General features: G+C 39.8%; 1 protein-coding gene and 1 long non-coding RNA gene across 16 annotated transcripts in view; one reads left to right on the forward strand and one right to left on the reverse strand.

Moving 5' to 3' along the window:
* The window catches only part of CSGALNACT2 (chondroitin sulfate N-acetylgalactosaminyltransferase 2), a 46,127-nt gene extending 31,957 nt beyond the window's left edge, over positions 1–14,170 (reverse strand). For 7 of the 14 annotated variants that reach the window (XM_019814159.3, XM_019814158.3, XM_019814164.3 and 4 more), the window contains exon 1: positions 14,006–14,167. The gene's annotated coding sequence lies outside the window, so the exon portion shown is untranslated. Of the gene's footprint in view, positions 1–14,005 lie in introns of all 14 variants that reach the window. The other 7 variants (XM_019814155.3, XM_019814160.3, XM_019814157.3 and 4 more) reach the window with 3 other exon arrangements.
* An 84-nt stretch (positions 14,171–14,254) lies between these two features.
* Positions 14,255–20,389, forward strand: LOC109492907. 2 transcript variants are annotated; one of them, XR_006587134.1, is made up of 3 exons: positions 14,255–14,312; positions 14,974–15,185; positions 19,740–20,389. It is a non-coding gene; the product is annotated as an uncharacterized LOC109492907 (long non-coding RNA). The 2 variants fall into 2 exon arrangements; XR_002146884.3 differs by lacking the exon at positions 14,974–15,185.
* The last annotated feature ends 1,520 nt before the right edge of the window (positions 20,390–21,909 follow it).

Consider the following 21,909-nt stretch of genomic DNA (forward strand, 5'->3'; position numbering starts at 1 on the left):
ACAATGTGGATGGAACTAGAGTGTATTATGTATGCTAAATATTAGTCAGTCACAGAAAGACAAATATCATAGGACTTCATGCATATGTGGAATTTAAGATACAAAACAGATGAACATAAGGGAAGGGAAGCAAAAATAATATAAAAACAGGGAGGGGGACAAAACCTAAGAGACTCTTAAATACAGAGAACAAACTGAGGGTTGCTGGAGGGATTCTGGGTGAGGGGATGAGCTAAATGGGCAAGGGGCATTAGGGAGGACACTTGTTGGGACGAGCACTGGGTGTTATATGTAGGGGATGAATCACTGGATTCTACTCCTGAAATCATGATTGCACTATATGCTAAAAAATGTGGATGTAAATTGAAAATAATAATAATAATAAAACAAAAAAAAAATAATGTTGATATTATCTTCATTTTGGCTAAGAACAATAAATGCAGAAATGAAAGGTTTAAATAAAGGTTCTATAAAACTATTACATGGTAGCATTAAAAAACCAAGGTCTTTCCCCCCTTCAAGCAAAATACAGGTTTTGAGATATCTTACATGCCTATTTACAGTTAAATCTCTTACAGTTGAAATGAAAGAAAAGTTGCTGTAATTACTTTAGAATATAAATGTTATTTGCATAGCTCTGTGGTTAAAAATAAAAGATACCAAATTAAAGTCTTACTTGCCTAGTCTGTGAAGGAAACTCTTTAGCCAAACTCTCAACTAGATTATAAAAACTTTAAATATGTTAAGTATGTTGGAGAAAACATCCATTTTTCGGCTGTTACAGCTTGATTGCCCTCATTCTATGTGTTTATATCATAAACAAGGTTCATTCATAACCCAGAGTTAATCCCAAGCAACCTTCTATGAACAAACAGCAAACAGTTAAATGTTGTGAGGAGAGAATGGACACTATGGAGATAGGAAAATGAGCTGTTCAAAGTATGTAATACAAAATAAAAAATCTCAGGGTTAAAAAGAAACCTTAGGAGCCATCAATTCTTATTCTTTAAAAACACATTAAAGAGACTTCCTAGATGAAACAACAAGGACAGATTTACTCTTGTACTTGGGACAATAAAAAATCAACCAATAAAATCCAGAACCCGCCCCTCCCAATATAAAACAATGTTTTTCAAGATACTGAACACTGGGTAACAAAGGGCAGTGATCCTTGGAGAAACAAAAAATAAACGATTGCCCAGCTTACTGCCTTAGTTTCCAGGTCATAACACAGGGAGTCCCCTCTAAGCAGGGACCAGTTGACTTGTTGAGTTGATGAGAGGGAGCCAACAGGCTGAGAAGACCAAGGCTGCTAGCGTGAAAGGATATAGTACCAGAAGAGAGAGTTGCACAGAGAGAGAACTCCAGAGATCTGAGGAGGACACCCTTTGGGTATTCAGCAGAGCACTGACCAGTGCAGGCATATAAAAGAAACTAACTGAAGCTAAAAAAAAAAAAAAATTAGAGGACACAGATCTCAGCATTCATACTGGGCCAGGAATAATGTGCATGTTCCCACCAGACAGACTGGAAAACCTCAAAATACATGGGACATTGGGTAGAGTACTCAAAAAGGTCTTGCCTCAGTCATGGGAAAAAACTAACTCTAGACTAAACATGGCTCTGGTCTTGCCTAACAAATCTTAAAAGCAAGACCTGAAAGGATCAAATTGTTTTCAAGTAACTGCACAACAAGCCTCAAAAATATTTATAGGAATATAAAAATATCTAGCACCTAGCAAAATAAAATTCACAATGTCTGACATCCAAACAAAAATGATCAGGCATACACAGAAAAAAAAAAATATAACCCATAATGAGAATAATCAATGATTGAAAATGTTTTAGAACGGACAGATGCTACCCCAATGTTTATAGCAGCGCTACTGACAATAATCAAAGTATGGAAAGAGCCCAAATGTCCATCGATAGATGACTAGATAAAGAAGATGTGGTACATATATACAATGAAGTATTACTCAGCAATCAAAAAGAATGAAATCTTGCCATTTGCAACAAAGTGGATGGAACTAGAGTGTATTATGCCAAGCAAAATTAGAGAAAAACAAATATCATATGACTTAACTCATATGTGGAATTTAAGATACAAAACAGATGAACATAAGGGAAGAGAAGCAAAAATAATATAAAAACAGGGTGGGGGGGGGACAAAACATAAGAGACACTTTTTTTTTTTTAATGTTTATTTATTTTTGTGAGAGAGAGAGACAGAATGTGAGGAGGGGCAGAGAGAGAGGGAGACACAGAATTCGAAGCAGGCTCCAAGCTCTGAGCTGTCACCACAGAGCCTGATACGGGGTTTGAACTCATGAACTACGAGATCATGACCTGAGCTGAAGTCGGAAGCTGAACCGACTGGGCCACCCAGGCAGCCCAAACACGAGAGACTCTTACATGTAGAGAACTAACTGAGGGTTGCTGGAGGGATTTGGGGTGGCGGGATGGGCTAAATGGGCAAGGGGCATTAGGGAGGACACTTGCTGGGATGAGCACTGGGTGTTATATGTAGGGGATGAATCACTGGATTCTACTCCTGAAATCATTATTGCACTATATGGTAACTAATTTGGATGTAAATTAAATAAATAAATAATTAAAAAAAAAATGACGGATGCCAGAATTCATAGAAAAGAACGTTAGGGAGCACCTGGGTGGCTCAGTTGGTTGAGTGTCCAACTCTACTGACAATAATAGAGTCATTATTATTACTAAAACTCTAGTAGGTTTCAGCTCTGGTCATAATACCCAGTCATGGGATTGAGCCCCTGCATCAGGCTCTGTGCTGATATGAAGCCTGCTTGCAATCTGCCCCTCCCCTGCTCGTGCACAAGCTTGCTCTCTCTCTCAAAATAAATAAATAAGCATTATAAAAAAGAGAAAAGGATATTAAAATGGTTGCAACTGCTTTTAAAAAGATATTCATGTTCAAAAAACTAAACAGAGACACAAAGGACATAAAAACATCCAAACTGAACTTTAGGAGATAAAAACTTCAATGTCTGAGATGAAAAATACATTGAATGGAATTAGTGGTAGATATTTCAGTGCAAAATATTAACAAATTGAAGACACTGTAATAGACGTTATGCAAAATACAGAAGGAAAAGAGAATGAAAAGCATTAACAGAGCACCCAGAAAGCTGTGTGACAGCTTCAAGCAGTCCAGTATACATGTAATTAGAGTCTCTAAAGAAGTGAGAGGGGGGTGAGGAGAAATATTTAAAGAAATAAAACTGAAAGTTTTCCAAATTTGATGAAAACTATTAACACAGATCCAAGAAGCTCAACGATTACCAAACACAAAAGCCATAAAGAAAACTAAAGCCAGGCACAAGATAATCAAATTGCTCAAATTCTATGATAAATAGAAAATCCTGAAAGTGGCCAGAAAAAAAACACACACCACATACAAGAAACAAAGGGAGTGGAGCATTATCTTTAAAGAACTGAAAGGAAAAATATGTCAACCTACAATTCTATACACACAAAAAGTATCTGTCAAGAACAAAGGCCAGTAATTCTTTAGACATTAAAAAGCTAAAAGAATTCATCACCATCAGACCTGCACTACAAGTCCTTTAGGCAGAAGTAAAATAATACCAGATGGAAATATGAATCTATACAAAGCATGAAGAAAGTAGAAATGTTAACAACATGGATACAAGTTTCAAATTATTTAAATCCCTTTAAAATATAAAGACACAAACCACTGAATCTGACTTAGGAAGAAATAGTAAATATTAACAGACCTATGAGACCAAATTAATAATCAAAGACTACCCACAAAGAAAAGTCCAGGCACAGATGTCTTCAATAGCAGATTCTACTAACCATTTGTAAGAATTAATACCAGTTCTTCACAAACTGTTCCAAAAAATAAAACACACTTTCCAAAGCATTCTGTAAGACCAGTATTACTTTGATACCAAAATCATATAAAGACATCAAAAGAAAACTAGATACCAATATTCCTTAATGATAGAGACACAAAAATCCTCAACCAAACTTTAGTACTCTGAATCCATCAACACATAAAAAGTATTATATAACATGACCAAGGGAGATTTATCACAGAAATGCAAGATTGGTTTACCATCTAAAAGTCAATTAATTTAATATACCATATCAATAAAGGACAAACCCCACACAGTCATGTCAATAGACAAAGAAAAAGCATTTGATAAAATCCTGCACCTCTGATAAAACTACTTAACAAACTAAGAATATAAGGAAACTTCCTCGACCTGATAAAGGGCAGATACAAAAAAGCTAACACACAGCTAACTTCACATTTAATGGTGAAAGACTACATGCTTCCCTCTAAGATCAGGAATAAGACAAGGATGTCTGCTCTCATCACTTCTTTTTAACACAGTACTGGAACAGGTTCTAGCCAGGGCAGTTATGCAAGAAAATGAAATAAAATGACATCTAGATTGGAAAAGATTGCACATGATATGATCTTGTATATAGAAAATCTTAAGGAATTCACTAAAAATCTATTATAACTAATAAATAAGTTTAGTCAGTTTGCAGGATACAAAATCAATACATAAAAATCAATTGTATTTCTATATACCAGCACTGAAAATTTGAAAACGAAATTAAGAAAACAATCTGATATATACCAAAAAGAATAAAATATTCAGGAATAATTTTAACAAGTATAAGACTTGTGTTCTGAAAACTACAAAACATTGTTGAAAGAAATTAAAGATTTAAATAAATGGAAAGACACCTATGCTCATGGATAGGAAGACCTAATGTTATTAAGACAGCAATATTCTCCAAATTGATTTACAGATTCAACATGATCCACTTCAGAATCCAGCTGACTTTACAGAAATTGACAAGCTAATCCTAGAATTCACATAGAAATTCAAGGATCCCAGGATAGCCAACACAGTCTAGAGAAAGAAGAGCGAAATTGGAGGACTCACACTTCCCCATTTCAAAACTTACTTCTAGATAGTGTGGTACTAGTATAGGCATAGACATATAGATCAATAGAATTTAGGGTCCAGAAATAAACCACATTAATTGATTTCAACAAGGTGGAAAGGTAATTCAATGCAGAAAGAAGTCTTTTCAATAAATGGTGTTAGGACAACTGGATATTCACATGTAAAAGAATGAAACTGGGCTCCTACCTCACACTATATTCAAAAATTAACTCAAAGTGGGTCAGAGATCTAAATGTAAGAGTTAAAAACATAAAGCTCTTACAAAACCTAAGTATAAATCTCTGTGGCTTTTAGGCAATGATTTGTTAGATATGACACCAAAAAAGCAAAGACAAAATAAATAAATTGGACTTCATTAAAATTAAAAACTTTTGTACTGCAAAGGGTATCACTGAGAAAGTGAAAAGACAATTACAGAATGGGAGAAAATATTTGTAAGTCATATACCTGATAGGGGTCTGTGTCTAGAATATGTAAAGAACTCTTATCACTCATTATCAAAAGGATAAATAACACAATGGGCAAAAGATCTAACTAGACATTTCTCTAAAAAGATTAAGAATGGCCTATAAACACATGAGAAGATGGCTCAACATTATTAGCCAATAGGGAAACACATATCAAAACTACAATGAGATAACTACTTCACATCCACTAGGATATAATTCAAAATGAATTACAGATGAATGAAAAACCCAAAACTATAAAAGTAGAAGCACAGGAGGAAATCTTTGTCACCTTAAGTTATTATGCAAAGATTTCTTTGATAAAACAGTAATAGCATAACTGAAAAACTGGATTTGTCAAAATATGTTAATTTGTGCTCTTTGGAAGATGCTGTTAAGAGAATGAAAAGACAAGTCACTGATCTGAAGAAAACAGGTGCAAAGCATATTTTTGACAAAGGACTTGCGTTCAGAATACATACTTAACCACTATCAAAATGCAGTAATAACAAAACAAACACAACTCAATTAAAACTTGGCAAAATATTTGAGCAAACACTTTATATAAGAACATGAAAAAAATGTTCAACACCCTTAGTCACTAGGGAAATGCAAATTCAAACCACGATGAGATACCATTACATAGAATGGCTAATTTTAGAATGGCTAAAATTAAAAAGACTGATGTGCTGGTGACAATGTGGAGGAACCAGAACTTTCATATACTGCTGGTAGGAATGTAAGACGGTTTTACACAGTTTCCTAACAAGTTAAACATAAGCCTATCATGATTGCATCTTTTCATTCTTAGATATTTATCTGAGAGAAATGAAAGCATATGTTCATACAAAGATTTGTACACAAATGCTCATGGCAGCTTTATATGTAACAACCAAAAACTAGAAACAATTCAAATGTTTATCAACAAGTGAATGGATAAACAAACTGTGGTAGAGCCATACTGATACATGTATCATTACCGGTGAATCTCAGTAATTATTCTCAGTGACAGAAGCTCAACAATGAGAGTGTATATTCTATTTATATACAATTCTAGAAAATGTAAGGTAATTTGTAGTGACAGAGAGCAGATGAATCAGTGATTACTGGGACCAGGGGTGGGTTGGGGGAAGTGGTAATAGTAAGCAATTATAAAAGAGCACAAGGAAACTTTTGGGAGTGACAGATACGGTCTATCATTTTGACTTGTGGTGATGATTTCACAGGTATATACATATGTTCAAATTATCAAATTGTATACTTTAAATATGCATAGTTTATCATATGTCAATTATACCTCAGTGAAGCTATTTTTAAAAAAATCAGATTTAGTTTGAGTAGTAGCATCCAAGAGACATTTTTAAGAAAACTCCATTTTGTTCATTAAGAAGACAAACATGAAGGTTTGCTGACTACCAGCTTGGACTTAACAAAAATAAGAGGGGCGCCTGGCTGGCTCAGTCAGTGGAGCATGCAACTCTTGGTTTCAGGGTTGTAAGTTTGAGCCCCACGTTGGGTGTAGAGATTACTTAAAAAATTAAAAATCTTAAAAAAACACAACAACAACAAAAAAACAAAAACAAAAATAAGCAAAACCTGCTCTCCAAAAAAAGTAGAACTCATATTACCTTCAAGGTCTCATTACATCTTTCTATTTGCCTTATGATTCTGAGACAAAAGATTGCTAAACATAGTTCATTCTGTGGCACTGATCCCTACATAACGTTATGGCCTTTAAGCAATTTCTACTCAATCTTTTGATTCTATAATTTTGTAGTACTAATACATATTTCATACATAATTTCCATGATACTTACACTGTAATGTTTGCATTTAGAATAACCTATTGCCTTTTGCAAAATACAAACAATTCATTTGAATCTATTTACTTTAAAAGTTCTATTCTGGGGGTGCCTGGATGGATCAGTTGGTTAAGTTTCCAAGTCTTGGTTTTGGCTCAGGTCACAAACTCACAGTTCGTGGGTTTGAGCCCCATGTTGGGTTCTGTGCTGACAGAATGGAGCCTGCTTGGGATTTCTCTCTCTGCCCTCCCCCAGCTTGCTCTCTCTCAAAAAAATAAACATAAAAATAATTAAAAATTCTCAATTCTGAAGATAAAAACAGAGAGGGAGGCGAACCATAAGAGACTCTTTAATACAGAGAACAAATTGAGGGCTGCTGGAAGCGTGTTTGTTGGATGGGTTATTGGGCTAAATGGGTGATGGGCATTAAGGAGGGCATTTGTTGGGATGAGCACTGGGTGTTATATGTAGGGGATGAATCACTAAATTCTACTCCTGAAACCATTATTACACTGTATGTTAATTTGGCTTTAAATAAAAATTTTTTAAAAAGTTCTATTCTGTATAATCTTCCTGAATTTCTGTATAATGTCTTACTAAAGTTTTCAAAAACTACATTTATAATTTGTAGTTCATTTTTTACACAACAAAAAGCCAAAACATTATTTGGAAAACATAAGCACTGTCAGAAATAAACAAACTAAAACATTATGAAGCATAAATATTTGTAAGGGAAGGAATTAGAATCTTTTATTCCTTGAGCAATTTATGAGTTACGGTGATACACGGATTCTTTAACATGTCAATGAATAAGTGGTTTGTATTTAGAAATAAAAGTACTGATCACCAGAAGGTAGTGCTCATTCAACAAATATTTGAGTACCAGGGTGCCTGGGTGACTCAGTCGGTTAAGTGTCCACTTCAGCTCAGGTCATGATCTCATGGTTTGTGGGTTCAAGCCCTGTGTCAGGCTCTGTGCTGACAGCTCGGAACCTGCTTTGGATTCTGTGTCTCTGTCTCTGTCTCTCTCTCTCTCTCTCTCTCTCTCTCTTTGCCCTTCTGCTGTTAGTGTTCTCTCTAACTCAAAAATGTCTGTTAAAAATGAATGTCTGTTTCTGTCACTCAAAAAATTAATGAACACGTTAAAAAAAATATTTGAGTACCTATTCTGTGTTAGGCACTGCAATGGACTGAATGTTTCTCTCAGACACTCATGTTGAAATCCTAACCCCCAATGTGTTACTTATAAGGGGGTAAAAGGCCTTTGGGAGGTTAACTAGAGGTCATGAGGGTACAGCCCTCTTTAATGGGATTAGTGCTCTTATAAAAGAGATCCCAAAGAGCAATTAATGTAGCCCTCTTTCTGCCATCTGAAGAAACAAGTTGGCAGTCCATAACCCAGAAGAGGGCCCTCACCAGAACTCAACTATAACTGGTACCCTGATCTCAGATTAAGAAAAATAAATTAAGCCAGTCTATGGTACTTTGTTATAGCTACCCAAACTGACTAAGACAGACACTGTATTGGGTGCTAAGAACAAATAATACCAGAATAATCATTCTGACAAGTGTTTCTGGGGAAAACTATACTCAAGGTACCCAGATTTCAGCAAAACAAATGGCAGCAATACTAATGCTATCATTACAGGTAAAACAGAAGAATGTGCCAAAAGCAGCCTGTGGCACAGTAAAAACAACTCAAAAAGTCAAGTGTAATAGCTACTTAATAGCTGTGTAATCTTGGACATAATACTTAACCTATATGGCCTTCATCTATAAAATAATTTGTTTGAATGGCCAAGGTTCCTTCCAAGATGTTTCAATTCCTTTGATTAAAGATAAATTAAAAATAGACACACACACACACCTTATTTTTGGAAGGACAAATTTGACTTACGCCTTTTAATCCAGCAATTCACAATTCTACTTTTAAGATTTTTAAGACTTCATACTACAGAAATACTAGCATATAGTCACATGCATAAGATGTTTACTACTGCTACATATAACAGCAAAATAAAAGTAACTTAAAGTCTATCAATAAGAGAGGATAAATAAACTGCAGACATTTATACAACAGAGCATTTAAAAGGAATGAGGTAGATCTAGATGTGTTGACATAGATAATACCTGTAAAATAATATCTTGTTTGCACAAATAGGTTTGGGAGCCAGATGGCCTAAATTCATACATCTGTTCTATCACTTTCTAATTCTTTATTATAGATAAATTCTTCAAACTCTACAAGCTTCAGTTTTCTCATCTGTTAAGTGGGAATAATTATAGAACCTACTTGCAGTGTTATTGTAACAGTCAAGTAAAACATGACAAGCAAGCATTAAGTGCTCAGTAAGTGTTGGGTGTTATTTCCCTTGTGCGAAGTTTTCTTTTGTTGCTGCTGTTAATGGAGTCAAATCTATCAGTCTTTTCCTGCATGACTTCTCGATTTTAGCTTCTGTACTGGAAATAATCCTAATATAAAACTTATTTTCTCAAATAACCATTTCTTATCATTTATTAAACAATCCATGCTCTTGTCACTCATTTGAAATTTCACTTTTATCATAAGCACAATTCCTTATATATATGGAGGTCTATTTCTGGCTCTAAACCAGGGATTAACAAACATTTCAGGTAAAGGGCCATGTAGTACCTCTGCCTTGCAGCACAAAAGCAGCCACAGAAAATGTGCAAATGAATGAGCATAGTTGTATTCCAATGGATACTGAAATGTGAACTTCCTAGAATTTTCATGTCACAAAATATTCTTCTTTTAGGTTTTTTCCCCCCCAAGCCCTTAAAAATATAAAAGTCACTCTTATGTCACAGGTAATACTAAAATAGGTTCCCAGTCACATTTGGCAACTTGTGCTCTAAACCTTTACATTTGTATACACTCCTAGAATTTTTTTCTATTTCTAAAATTCTACAAAATAAATACATGTGAGAAAAAAGTTAAACATGATATAAGGTCATACAGTGAAACCTCTGCCTTCTATCTCAGAGGCCCAGGTTCCTTCTTCAGTTTTTGTGTATCCTTCCAAACCTACTGCCACTATTAAACATCCCAGCATAAACAGCCTTATATATACATGACCTCCCACGTATTATTTCACCCACAGGATAAATCTCTGAAAACAGGACTGCTAAGTTAAAATTCCTTAAAGTATTCATTTCAGCATGTAACTGGTCAGTTTCTATAGCCTTCCCTTGCTCAGGATAAGCCTTTCAGCATGGCTTTATCTATATCTCACCTTCCCAATCAACTTTTAAAATTATGTTAAATATTTGCTCCAGATTACAGACTTCAAACTATAACTATTCTGGTCCATTAATCCTTCCTTAGCATTCCATTATAGTTCTTAGCTTATCATTATCAATGTCTTGGAGTTAAGTTATACTATTTTCTTTGCTCACTGTTTCTTGAATTCCATATCTATTTTTCTTGGATTAATTTTTCACTTGATAGAGTACATCTTGGGGTATTCCTAGTGGGTATGGGTGAAAATGACTTTATTTTGCTCCCACCTTTTTTTTTTTTTTTTTTAATTTATTTGAGAGACAGAGAAAATGCAAGTGGGTGGGGGGAGGGGCAGAGAGAGAGGGTGGGGAGAATCTCAAGCAGGCTCTGTGTTGTTAGCACAGAACCCAACATGGGGCCTGAACTCGAGAAACTGAGATCATGACCTGAGCCAAAATCAAAAGTTGGACACTCAACTGAGTCACCCAGGTGCTCCAATTATGCCCTCACTTTGAATGACAGGTTGATTGGTGAGAAGTTTCTGAGTCTAAAATATGTGTCATGAACACTATTTATGTTAGATATTATGTTATATTAGACATTAGATATTATGTTAGATAACCACGTCCCAAATTAGAAGTCTGATCACACATCTGACTTTCACTCCTTTATAGATAACCATATATTTCTCTTTGGAAGCTTATGAGACTGTATATTTATTTATCCATGAAGCTCATAAATTTCATTGGAATGTATCTAGGCGTGCCTATCAACACTCGTTTAAGACACTCAGTATGTCTAGTCCATTCATAAACTCAGATACTTCTACTAAGACAAATTTCTTTGTTTCCTTCCTTTCTTTCCTTGACATAGTATTTTATTTCCATTCTACGGTAAGGTAAGAATGGGAAATCTGGCATCTATTGTCAATTGCGAAGGGAGGAGAATGAGGGAATAGGAGTTGTTAGCACAGCCAGAAACCCTCAACCTGTGCCACACCTTTCTACAAGCTCTCTGAAAAGGTTATACTTACTGATCATCCCCACAACACAGATGAAATGGAAGGTGTAAGAAGGAAGGGCTGATTTACATTTGCTGGTACTTTGTCCCCTGATAACATTTTTCTGTTTGGCTCTGGATGACCAAGATACTGCCTGGATACTTCTACCCTCACAATCTCTGTGGTTATTTCTCCCCTTCTAATTTCTATTCCTTCCTGGAATTGCTGTTAGATGTGCATTGACTCTTTTGGATCTATTTTCCATGTCATAGCTATTTTTCCTTCTTTCTATGTTTTACTATTCAAGAACTGATTGCTTGTTTCCAGGGCAGCCTGTTCAATAAGCATGGTACCCTCCCAAATCTGAGCATACTAATATTAATTTTAAAGTATTCTTCTATTTCGTCTATCAATTCCATTGCTTCAGGTCTCGTTCTTGTTATTTGTTCAGTCTGGGGCACCTCTCACATGCCACAGATTTCTGTTGTCTGTCCCTTGATATGAATGTCTCTGATTTAAATGTTGCTGTTTCTGATATAAATGTATCAGCATCTCAGTATACATGGAAATCACTGCACTCCTACAGTAAATTCGTACTTGTAAATAACCCTAGAATTCAATTTTACATTTACACCTAGTACTTGTATAGTATGACAACAATGTTAAAAGTTTACTGACTTGCAATCCCATGATTCTTCAATCCATTTTTAGTCATATCCTTTTGGTGTTTCGTTTCCCCTAACAACCACCAATTTGAGTAACACTGTTCTTACCTAAGTGTTATGCAATAAGCTTCAGGGACACCAGCTCTATCTAGCAGACTTCTCTAACAGATAGTTAAATAAGTAATGACAGTCTGGGAGAAGATTGTCAGAGGTGTACAATTCAAAAAATAAATAACCACAGGGTAATGAATCACTTAAGTCTTGAACTCATAATAGTTTTGCTTTTTACCAATCTTGAATGTCATATAAATTAAAATAACAAATTCTATTGAAAAAGAAAAGAAAGAGTCCAGGTTGGTTAAAACAATTTTCTGCCTACCTTATGACAGTTACTCCACAGCTGATAGAAATGCACACAGGTGTGTTCACCAAGAACATTTACAAGAATGTTCCATAGCATTCCCCAAAATACGTAATAACAAAAATTGGAAACACAAATATCCATCAACAAAAGAATAGTCATATAGCCATACAATGGAATATTAAACAGCAACAAAAAAAAGAATGAACTACTGATACATGGAACATCATGGGTGAATCTCACAAGCAACGTGCTCAGCATTCTGCGTGAATCCATTAACATCGAGCCCAAAATAGACAAACCTAAGAGCTGATGACAGAAATCAGAATATTGATGGGGGGGGGGGGGGGCAGCAGTAAAACTTGGACGAAGCAGAGGGAAACTCCTGGGATGATGGAAACGTTCTATAAGTATAATTTGATCTAGCCTGTGGTTATACAAGTTAATAAATCTATAAAAATCCACTGAGCTGTACAATAAAGATTTATGAACTTGATGACTCCATATGTATTTTATACCTCAATAAAAAAGTTAAGAAAGAAATGTAATTTCCGAACTGTTGGGAACCAAAACGGTGTGTACTGATGTCAAAATGTCCTAAGCCATAGATATTGGACACCCGACATCCTTCTTACATTCTTTTAGTCACAAGACAGTTTTAAACAAATGGTATCAGAATAACAATACAAAATGAAGGTCAACATTCTCAGTCATACAATACTTGGTTTCCCACCAAGTTTGGAAGTACCGTTTTGATGCGACCTTTAAAGACAACATGAATTCCACCAGGAATGAAGGCCCAGCTCCTAAGAACCTTCAATGAGGCTAAACGTCCACACACTGCATATAAATCTCCAGAGCAGGCTGAAGGATAAAAGCTTAAGATTTATAACCGATGTTTCCTCCTGTCATCATAAAAGCATCACTACTGCCTTTACAAATGAGTCCTCAGCAAGCTGTTCAGCAATAGTGCAATTTTCCAGATGCAGCCTGAAAATGCCAGAAGCTCCCTGTCCTGTAGTCCCCGCGGCCCCACTAATTCCGACACAAATGTGCATCTTTTAAAGGCGCCTGGTGTCTGGCAGAAACTGCGAGGGGCTGCAGCTGGCGAATACTACTTTAACGCAATAAAGGGGTAACAGCGGACTGCAAAGTTATGCACTGAGAGAGCCACAGGCGGGGGTGAGTTAGAGCTTTAAAAAAAAAAAAAAAGTGACAAAAATAAAACACACCCAAACCAACGGTCTCTGACAGCATCGTTCTCAACAGAAAACTCAACCCGCTCCGAAAAACTGTGGCTTTTCCTGACACCGCAACGGTCTCTGGAGGGCTTCTCCAGGAGGCGACCCCACCCGGAAAGGGCCCCCCCCCGGAGGGCTCGTCGGAGAAGCGACCCGACCCGCACAGGAGGGATCCACAGCCCTCGGCCCGCGCCCCGGCACCACTCGGGCCCTAGTCGCGAGAGCCGCGCGGGCAGGCAAGGCCGGGTGGGGCCGGCTACTCACCGCGCTCCTCAGTCCTCGCAAGGCGACCGCCGCCCAGCCGCCTTCACCCCGGCCGCGGGCATACTCCGGCGGCGCCCGGCGCACAGGGGTGCAGCCACCTCACAGCCCACCGCACGCCTCTGCGCCGACAACCGCCACTTCCGGCGCGCGTGAGGAAATGAGGCTGCAGCTGCGGCTTGCGCCCGCCCAGCCCCGCCCCGCCCACGCCCAACACCGACCACGCCCAACACCGACAGCCCCGCCTTGGCCCCGCCCACCCCCGCCCGCCCCCAGTGTCAGGCACCGGAAGCTCAGTAACTGGCATACGGTACTGATTAATCGATTATCTGTTTCAAGTATGTGTGTGTGTAGCTCCAAAAAACGATTTGTGGAGACCAGGAGAGTGCCTCAGGCAGAAAACCGTTCTTCCTGGAGCAAGCGTCTGCAGGGACAGGAGTACCAACTCTGGCGGACCGCTGACTTTGCCAGAGGGAGGAACTCAGCGCAGGATGGCAGCGCTGTCCTGTCGGGGACCCCTGTCCTGGGAGCCCAAAGGGGGCGATGAGTGCCTTTGTGGGCACTGAGCTAAGGACTGACAGGTCGCCAGAAGTGTCCGAGCATCCTAGCATGTACTGGGCTGTGCGTGAGGCCCCAGGGAGGAAGTCCTGAGCTGCCGCTGGACCTTTAGCCATTCCATTTCTTTGAACCTGGGTTTCCTTATTTGTGAAACGAAGGGTTTGAGGTAGACATTCTAGAAGACGGCTTGAGATCTGACATTGTATGATTTAGTGAGTGGAAAAAAAGAAAGCCCTCCCTAACACCCCCTCCACTCAACTGCTTATTTTAGGGACATCCCCAAGGCACTTTGTCCTGCCCTGGAGAGCAGTGGCCTGAGCAGGGGAGGGGATGCCAGAGAGCACCGGCACCTGCCTGTGTCTGGAAAGGCAGCTCTGGGGTCTGCCTCTCACCAGGTTCTGCTTTCCTTACAGGGCTACCTTGGCAGGTTACCATACTTAGCCTCTCTAAGCCTGTTTCCTCAGCGGTGTTGTAGGGACAGTAACAACAGCACATACTTCCTAAGGTTGTTGTGAGGGTTAAATGCAGTTTTGTATTTGAAGTGTTTGGCACCGTGCCTGGCAGATGGCAGGCAGTCGGAGTTCACTGTCACCATTAAGCACATCAGTTAGAGCAGAAGACTGAGGTGAGTCCGAGATGCACGCTGTAGAAGCGGCACTGCTGGGAGGATCTGCTCCTAATCACAGCTGTCTTCCTTTGATGATGGTTATTGGGACGTCTTTACCACAGATGTTCTCCTCAGATATGTCTTGTGGGAAATTCCACCAGTAAGAGAGTCTGAATAGCCCGTTTCTAAGCATGGCTTGCTGAATGTGCAACTTCTTCCTAATTTCAAGGTGTCATTACTCATGTTATTATTTTTTTTCTCGTATCACTTGTGAGCAACTGTAAACATTTATAGTTTTAACACTCCTGGGGCACCTGGGTGGCTCAGTCGGTTAAGTGTCCGACTTCGGCTCAGGTCAAGATCTCTCAGTTCGTTAGTTCAAGCCCTGTGTTGGGCTCTGTGCTGACAGCTCAGAAGCAGCTGGAGCCTGCTTCGGATTCTGTGTCTCCCTCTCTCTCTGCTCCTCCCCAACTCATGCTCTGTCTCTCTCTCTCTCAAAAATAAATAAACATTAACATTCCTTCCTCCTAACCTGGTCCAAGAGTAAATAATTCATCTAGTCATAGATTCCACGGGTCTGTGACCTTCTGAAGGTAAGGACCATGTCTTTTTCATCCACCAGTACTTTATGCATAGTAAGGGTAATGTTCAATAAATGTGAATTGAATTGATTAAAATAAGAACACACAAGGATCTCTCCCTTGTCCGGAATCTCTGCCACTTGACTAGCCCTTCCGGCAGGTGGCACGAATGATTAACTTTGCTGTCATGAAATTAAGTTTTCTGTCTGGATGCCTAGTTATGCTCTAGTATGGCCATCAGCCTTGTGGGAGTCTACTGAGTGTAAATTAGTTATCTAGTGTTTAAACCTGCCATGAGCGTTTGTCCTGTAAGTCTGAGGACCCAACTTGGGAGTGTGAATGCAAAGGCAAAGTATTCCGTCTTGGGAGAATTAGAGAGTGGATCCACAGCATTGGTGGATTTAAGAGGATAAGACAGAAATTCTTTAAATGCTTAAGGTGTTACTTCAAGTAAACATAAATGTCAGGCCACTGAATGGTCAGGGGATTATGTTCCCAGGCTGGCAGCTTTGAAGTTCTCAATCCAAGTTCACTACATGTTCTTAGTTAAGATGCTATAATCAGCCTGTACTTGAAATTCCTGCTGATGGTCCTTAGGCATTCCGCAGAAAAAGGAGTATCTGGACCTTGTACTCTAGCCTCATATCCAGTAATGGCAAATGCTTAGGCCGTTCCTTATGTTGTCCCTAGACACTTTAAATTGGCCAAGACTATCTGTCTCCTAGGGCAGGGACAGCACCCCTAAGCCAGGCAAGGGGCCTGACCCCATTATAGGTGCTCACTGCATACGCACGGATATGTGAATGAATGAATGAATGAATGAACAATAGTAAAATCTACAGCTCTAACTTTCCTCTACTGGGTGTCAAAGTAACAGCAAGGGAAGTCTATACTTTCCCTCACCAGATGCAAAACAGGCTCATTTCCTAATGTGCTGCAATGCACAGTAAAACCACTCCCCTCCATGTTAAACCTTCCATTCTTTGTCTATTTCCACTAGCCTTATAAGTGCTGGCCTTTCTTTTTTTATAGCATTTGCTTTTCTTCCTTTATCCTATACTTTCCTTACTGATCATGCTGTGTAGCCACGTCTGGCACAGGCTGAGGGTGCACTCAGCAGCAGGTGGTTTTCCCACTGCTCCCTCCGTTTTAATCCCTCTAATCCTCTTGACATCCTTGTGGAGTAGGTTATGGTCCTCAGTTTACCACGGAGAAGACAGAAACTCCGAGAGGAAACTGCAGAGGCTCTTCCAGCACAGGACCTGACGTGAAATGGAAGCAATGGGGTTAGGGTTAACTAGTTGTCACTTCTCGTAAACTGTTATTTGAATCCTGCATTAGAACAGTTGTTTTTAAAATAATTGAGATTCTGCCATCAATGGATTTAAATTGTTAGTGTTTTATTATTTTCTAAATTGCTACATCAGATATTAAATGTGTCTAATTTAAATTTGGAGAGAAAATAATGCATAATTCAAATTCTTTGGCAGATAATGGGTGATCTACGGAGCCGCATAAAATAAGTAGTTCCATTGAGAAAAATACTAAAGTACAGTTGTGGTATATTAATATCAGAAGAATATAGCGTCCCTCCCCCAAATATCCAATCTGAGGCTTCTTTTTTAACTATAAAGCTTTCCCACTCCACTAAGCCTGCTTTTGAGCTCCTGCCAAATGAGAGTGATGGAGGCTGACTCCTTTGCTGTAGCAAACTCTCGATAGCCTTTTCCTGTTTTCATTTGGGCCATCTTTGTTTCCAGTTTTCCTAGTGGCCCCACCAAGGTATGGTCTTCACTGCTTGTTGCCTTCCATCAAGTGTGGTATCCACAGAAGCTCCTTGTGCCTTGTGTTTCTTGGTTTATCAAGTCTACAAGGATATGGTAAATTGGCATTGGGTCTGACCTCTGCTTGCTTTGCTTTGCTTTGCACTGAGTTCTTTGGCTATTTATTCTCAGTGTGGCAATCTGGTTTTTGTTACTGATTTCCATTTGTTTGGCATCTTGGATGGAATCAGTCCGTTCCTTTCATCCCTTTTTGCCGTCTTTTGTGTTACTATCTTGTGTCCTAAGAGTGTTGTCTGTCATATGGAGAGTAGTGGGGTAGAACACTGACACAGGCTCTAGAATCCTGTTTCTCTGGCTGGCTTCTCAGACCTGAGGTTGGGGTTCTCACCAGACCAGCATCCACCTTTATGTTCTTCCTTGTGTGCCTTCCTTATGTCCAAATTTCTCTCTTCCTAGAAGGGTGCCAATCATTGACTAGCCCCTCAGGCAGATGGCATGAGAGACTCTTAAATACAGAGAACAAACTGAGGGTTGAAGGGAGGATGAAAGGGCAGGGGGAAATGGGCGATGGGCACTGAGGAGGGCACTTGTTGGGAGGAGCACTGGGTGCTGTATGTAAGTGATGAATCATGGGAATCTACTCCCAAAACCAAGAGCACACTCTGTATACTGTATGTTAGCTAACTTGACAATAAATAATATTTAGGAAAAAAAAACATTTCAAAAGATAAATGACCATTTTTCCAGAATGCAGTCTGTTGTTTAGGGCATGATCCATGTAGAAGGGGGAAACCATTCTCTTGTGATAGACTAAAAACTACTCAAATCAATGGTAGATCCCTGACAAAATGGCATTTGGGAGGATTTAAAGGTTTAACTAGATTTTGCAGACTATCGGTGCTGATTTTTTCTGTAATTTTGACACTTTTTTAAGGAACTATATGTTCTTAGTAAGAGAGTCTCTCTTCTGGGAGCCCAAACATGGACAGGCTTTCTGGAACCTGAAGGTAGTTCCCCAATGGCCTCCTTTCCTAGACATCCCAAACGACAGAAAGCCCTTTTGTCTATTTGTGCATGAGCAATTTGGACAAGCCCTTGGAGTTTCATGGGAACTATCCAAAAGCCATCACTTACTATAGCCTTCCCTTGACACGCTGTAAAGATGTCTCTCCCTAGTGTTAGGACAAGTGTTCCGCTGCAAAATTTGCTGATGCTTCTGCTGAGCTAGTTCCAGGCTCTTCGCTTGACCTCATGATTCTTCCTGAAGTAAAGCCATTACTATTGACTGAGAACACAGCACTTTTCCGGCAGCCGATTAACCTCTTATGAAATTCTATTACTCTCTCCCTCTCAGGTACGACTCACCACTACAACCCCCCAAATCCTGGCACTCTCCTTCTTTTCAGAAGAAGGGGAGCCTCGTGATGATTTTGCCTCAGATAATTTGGGAGCACTCTGCACCTCCCTCAGATTTACTACAGTCTCATGTTGAGAACCCTGAGCTAATCCTGTTTGTTGATAGATCATTCTCAACGCTAGACGTTATCAAGCAGAATATACTATCATTAATCAAAGGTCTCCTTTAGAATATAGCCCTCTACCTGAGGTAAAATCAGTCTAAATGGCAGAACTTATTGCGTTTACTAGAGCTTGTTAACTAGCCAATGACTAGGGAGTGAACATATATACAGATAGGAAATATGCTTTTGGAGTGCTACACGACTTTGGGTTGCTAGAACCTCCACAAAAATGGAGAGCAAATTAAGCAACTTTTAGATACACTCTACTTACCACAGAGGTGGCTATTATGAAGTCTGAGAATGAGGCAAAAAAAGAGAATGTTGAAGCTAAAGAAAATGCTGTAGCAGATCATGATACCAAACAGCTACATTTCTCCCTGAAACCAATCATAGGGCACAAATGGATTACTACCTTACATCAACACTGGAGGAGAAACTGTAAAGAGACAGTGGCATTGTTCTAAATTTCATGTCGGTTCGTCATGGTGTGTGCCATTCCTAGTACTGTACTTGGATCAGTGACACAGGGAAGGTGGGATAGGCTATACAATGCCTTAAAGAGCAAAAGCTACTTGCTCTGTAAGGTTGACTCTCATGACCTGTGTGGGATTTATTCTTGGCCTGGACTAGGGTTGTGGATTCAAAGCATCTTACAGGGGTTATCGATTGTTCTTGTTTTTGTCATAGTGGTCGTGATACTGGTCCACTGCATTCTATCCAGGGCCTGAAATGCTTCTGCACAGACACTTCCTCGTCGGATGGAACAGTATGATGAAACCCATCATGTACAACAGAAAGGCCGAGAAGACCTCATGGTACAGTTGGCCATGGAGATGTCTGGACGATCGGTCTCAAAGCGGTGAAGATCTGGATTTCTAGGCTTCCCTAAATTGGTCAACCTCTCACAAGCAAGAAAATGACCAGAGAGGCGGACGGAGAGACTGAACATGCAGCCAATGATCAGACCACATGTAAACTGAGAAACTCTGACCCACACCTGTGCAGCAACCAGCCCGGAATGGTCAGGGCTTGGTCAATGACTGCCTGTTTCCCTATCTTTTGCTCCTGTTTCTGAATCAGGACCAACCAGAGAAAGCCAGTTATGTTCCCAAAACGAATCGCATGAGATTCCTGGCTTCCAGATAGCCTACCTCCAGTTTTCCCATGCCAACAACTCCAATCACAACACGCCTGAGGCCTCTCTCCATCACCCCCTTTTCTACTATAAAGCGTTTCCCTCCTCTGCCTGCCTTTGAGTTTCTGTCAAAAGCTAGTGCTGGTGGTCGACTCCCTTACTATATAGCAAGTTCAGAATAAATAACCTCTGCTTGTTCTCATTTGGATGGTCTTTACTTACTTCTACGAAACTAAAGATTATAGATAATTAGACTTCTCTTAAAAAATACAATTTTCAATCACTATCTTATGACACACCAGAATCCTGGCAACCTGTGTGTCACTCCTTTTCCTAAAAATCACATCTGATGATCTTTCCTTTCCACACACTTACAAAGCCCCTCAAACCCTTGGCATGCTCCTGGCCTGCTGTGGCCACAGAGCCTCCAGGAACATTTTGAAGCTATTTATTTATTTATTTATATATTTAAGTTTATTTATTTATTTTGAGAGAGATAGTGACAGTGTGGAGGGGGGGTGGGGCAGAGAGCAAGGAGAGAGAGAGAATCCCAAGCTAGCTCTGTGCTGACAGCGCAGAGCCTGACATGGGCTTGAACTCACGAATCTGTGATCATAACCTGAGCCAAAACCAAGAGTCGGATGCTTAACCGATTGGAGCCACCCAGGTGCCCCTCAAGCTCTTTAAAACCCTCAAGAGGCACAAACTATGAAGCAAGTCATAGGCTCTTGGTGAGCGAAGCCTCTGAGGACAGGGCTGTGATACAGGCACTGTGTGTCCTCCGGGCAAAGTCCTTTGCCTCAGGTAGTAAGAGGCAGCCTCATATTCATCCTTCTCCCGAGAGCAGCCAAAAAGCATATGGTTTACTCTGGTATTGTTTACAAAGTTGACCAAGATAAATAAAAACAGGGATGCTTAAAATGAAGCCTCACGTTTTTATTCAAGCAATTGACAGTTTTCATGGTAAGTATTATCTGTGTATGAATATCAAAATGATTTCTTTCTCAAAAAAATATTTTTTTAGTTTTAGAATGCACTTACTGTCCTTACCTTGCCTGCTCATGCTAACTTTGAACTTGAATTGCTCAGTATCCTCTGAAAGGATGCAGGATTATGGTACCTCCTGGGGTCACAGTGGCTGTGGTGGTCTCGGGTCGTGACTCCTTCGGCGCTGCCTGGCCCAGTTCCCCGTGACACTGATGTTCCTGCAGCCACACGTTCCTGCAGATGGCTTCCCTGTCGCGACTCTGGGCCCGGGCTCCCGCTGAGAGATGTTGCTTGGCCAGGTCCTGTGATTTAGCACATCCCAGAAACCTCTGCAAAAAATATCTCCTCGCTTGACACAGCAATCAAAACCTGAGTTGCAAAGATTAACCGTGATGTCTTTTGGGCATCGATAGTGTGTTCCTCTTTAACTCTGGATGTGATGCTTATTCTTCCTGCTGTCACACTGCCACCCATCCAGCCTCAGCTTCAGACCTGCCCCAAACTGAAAAACTCTCTACATACAGGTTCTGCTTTTTTCACAATGTCTGCTAAGAATGCTTCACGTGAATCCCTAACACGGTTCTAACAAGGCCACTGAGGCTGCTGCCTGGGAAGAGACGAGGACACAGCAGGTGGCCTCAGCAGAAAGGGGTGTTTTCTGTACACATGAGGGCGACAGCAGGGGATAAGTTCTGTGCCTATCTCCACACTGAAGATATGAGGCATTCCCAGCAC

This window comes from Felis catus, chromosome D2 (assembly GCF_018350175.1).
Source record: "Felis catus isolate Fca126 chromosome D2, F.catus_Fca126_mat1.0, whole genome shotgun sequence".
Classification (NCBI taxonomy): domain Eukaryota; kingdom Metazoa; phylum Chordata; class Mammalia; order Carnivora; family Felidae; genus Felis; species Felis catus.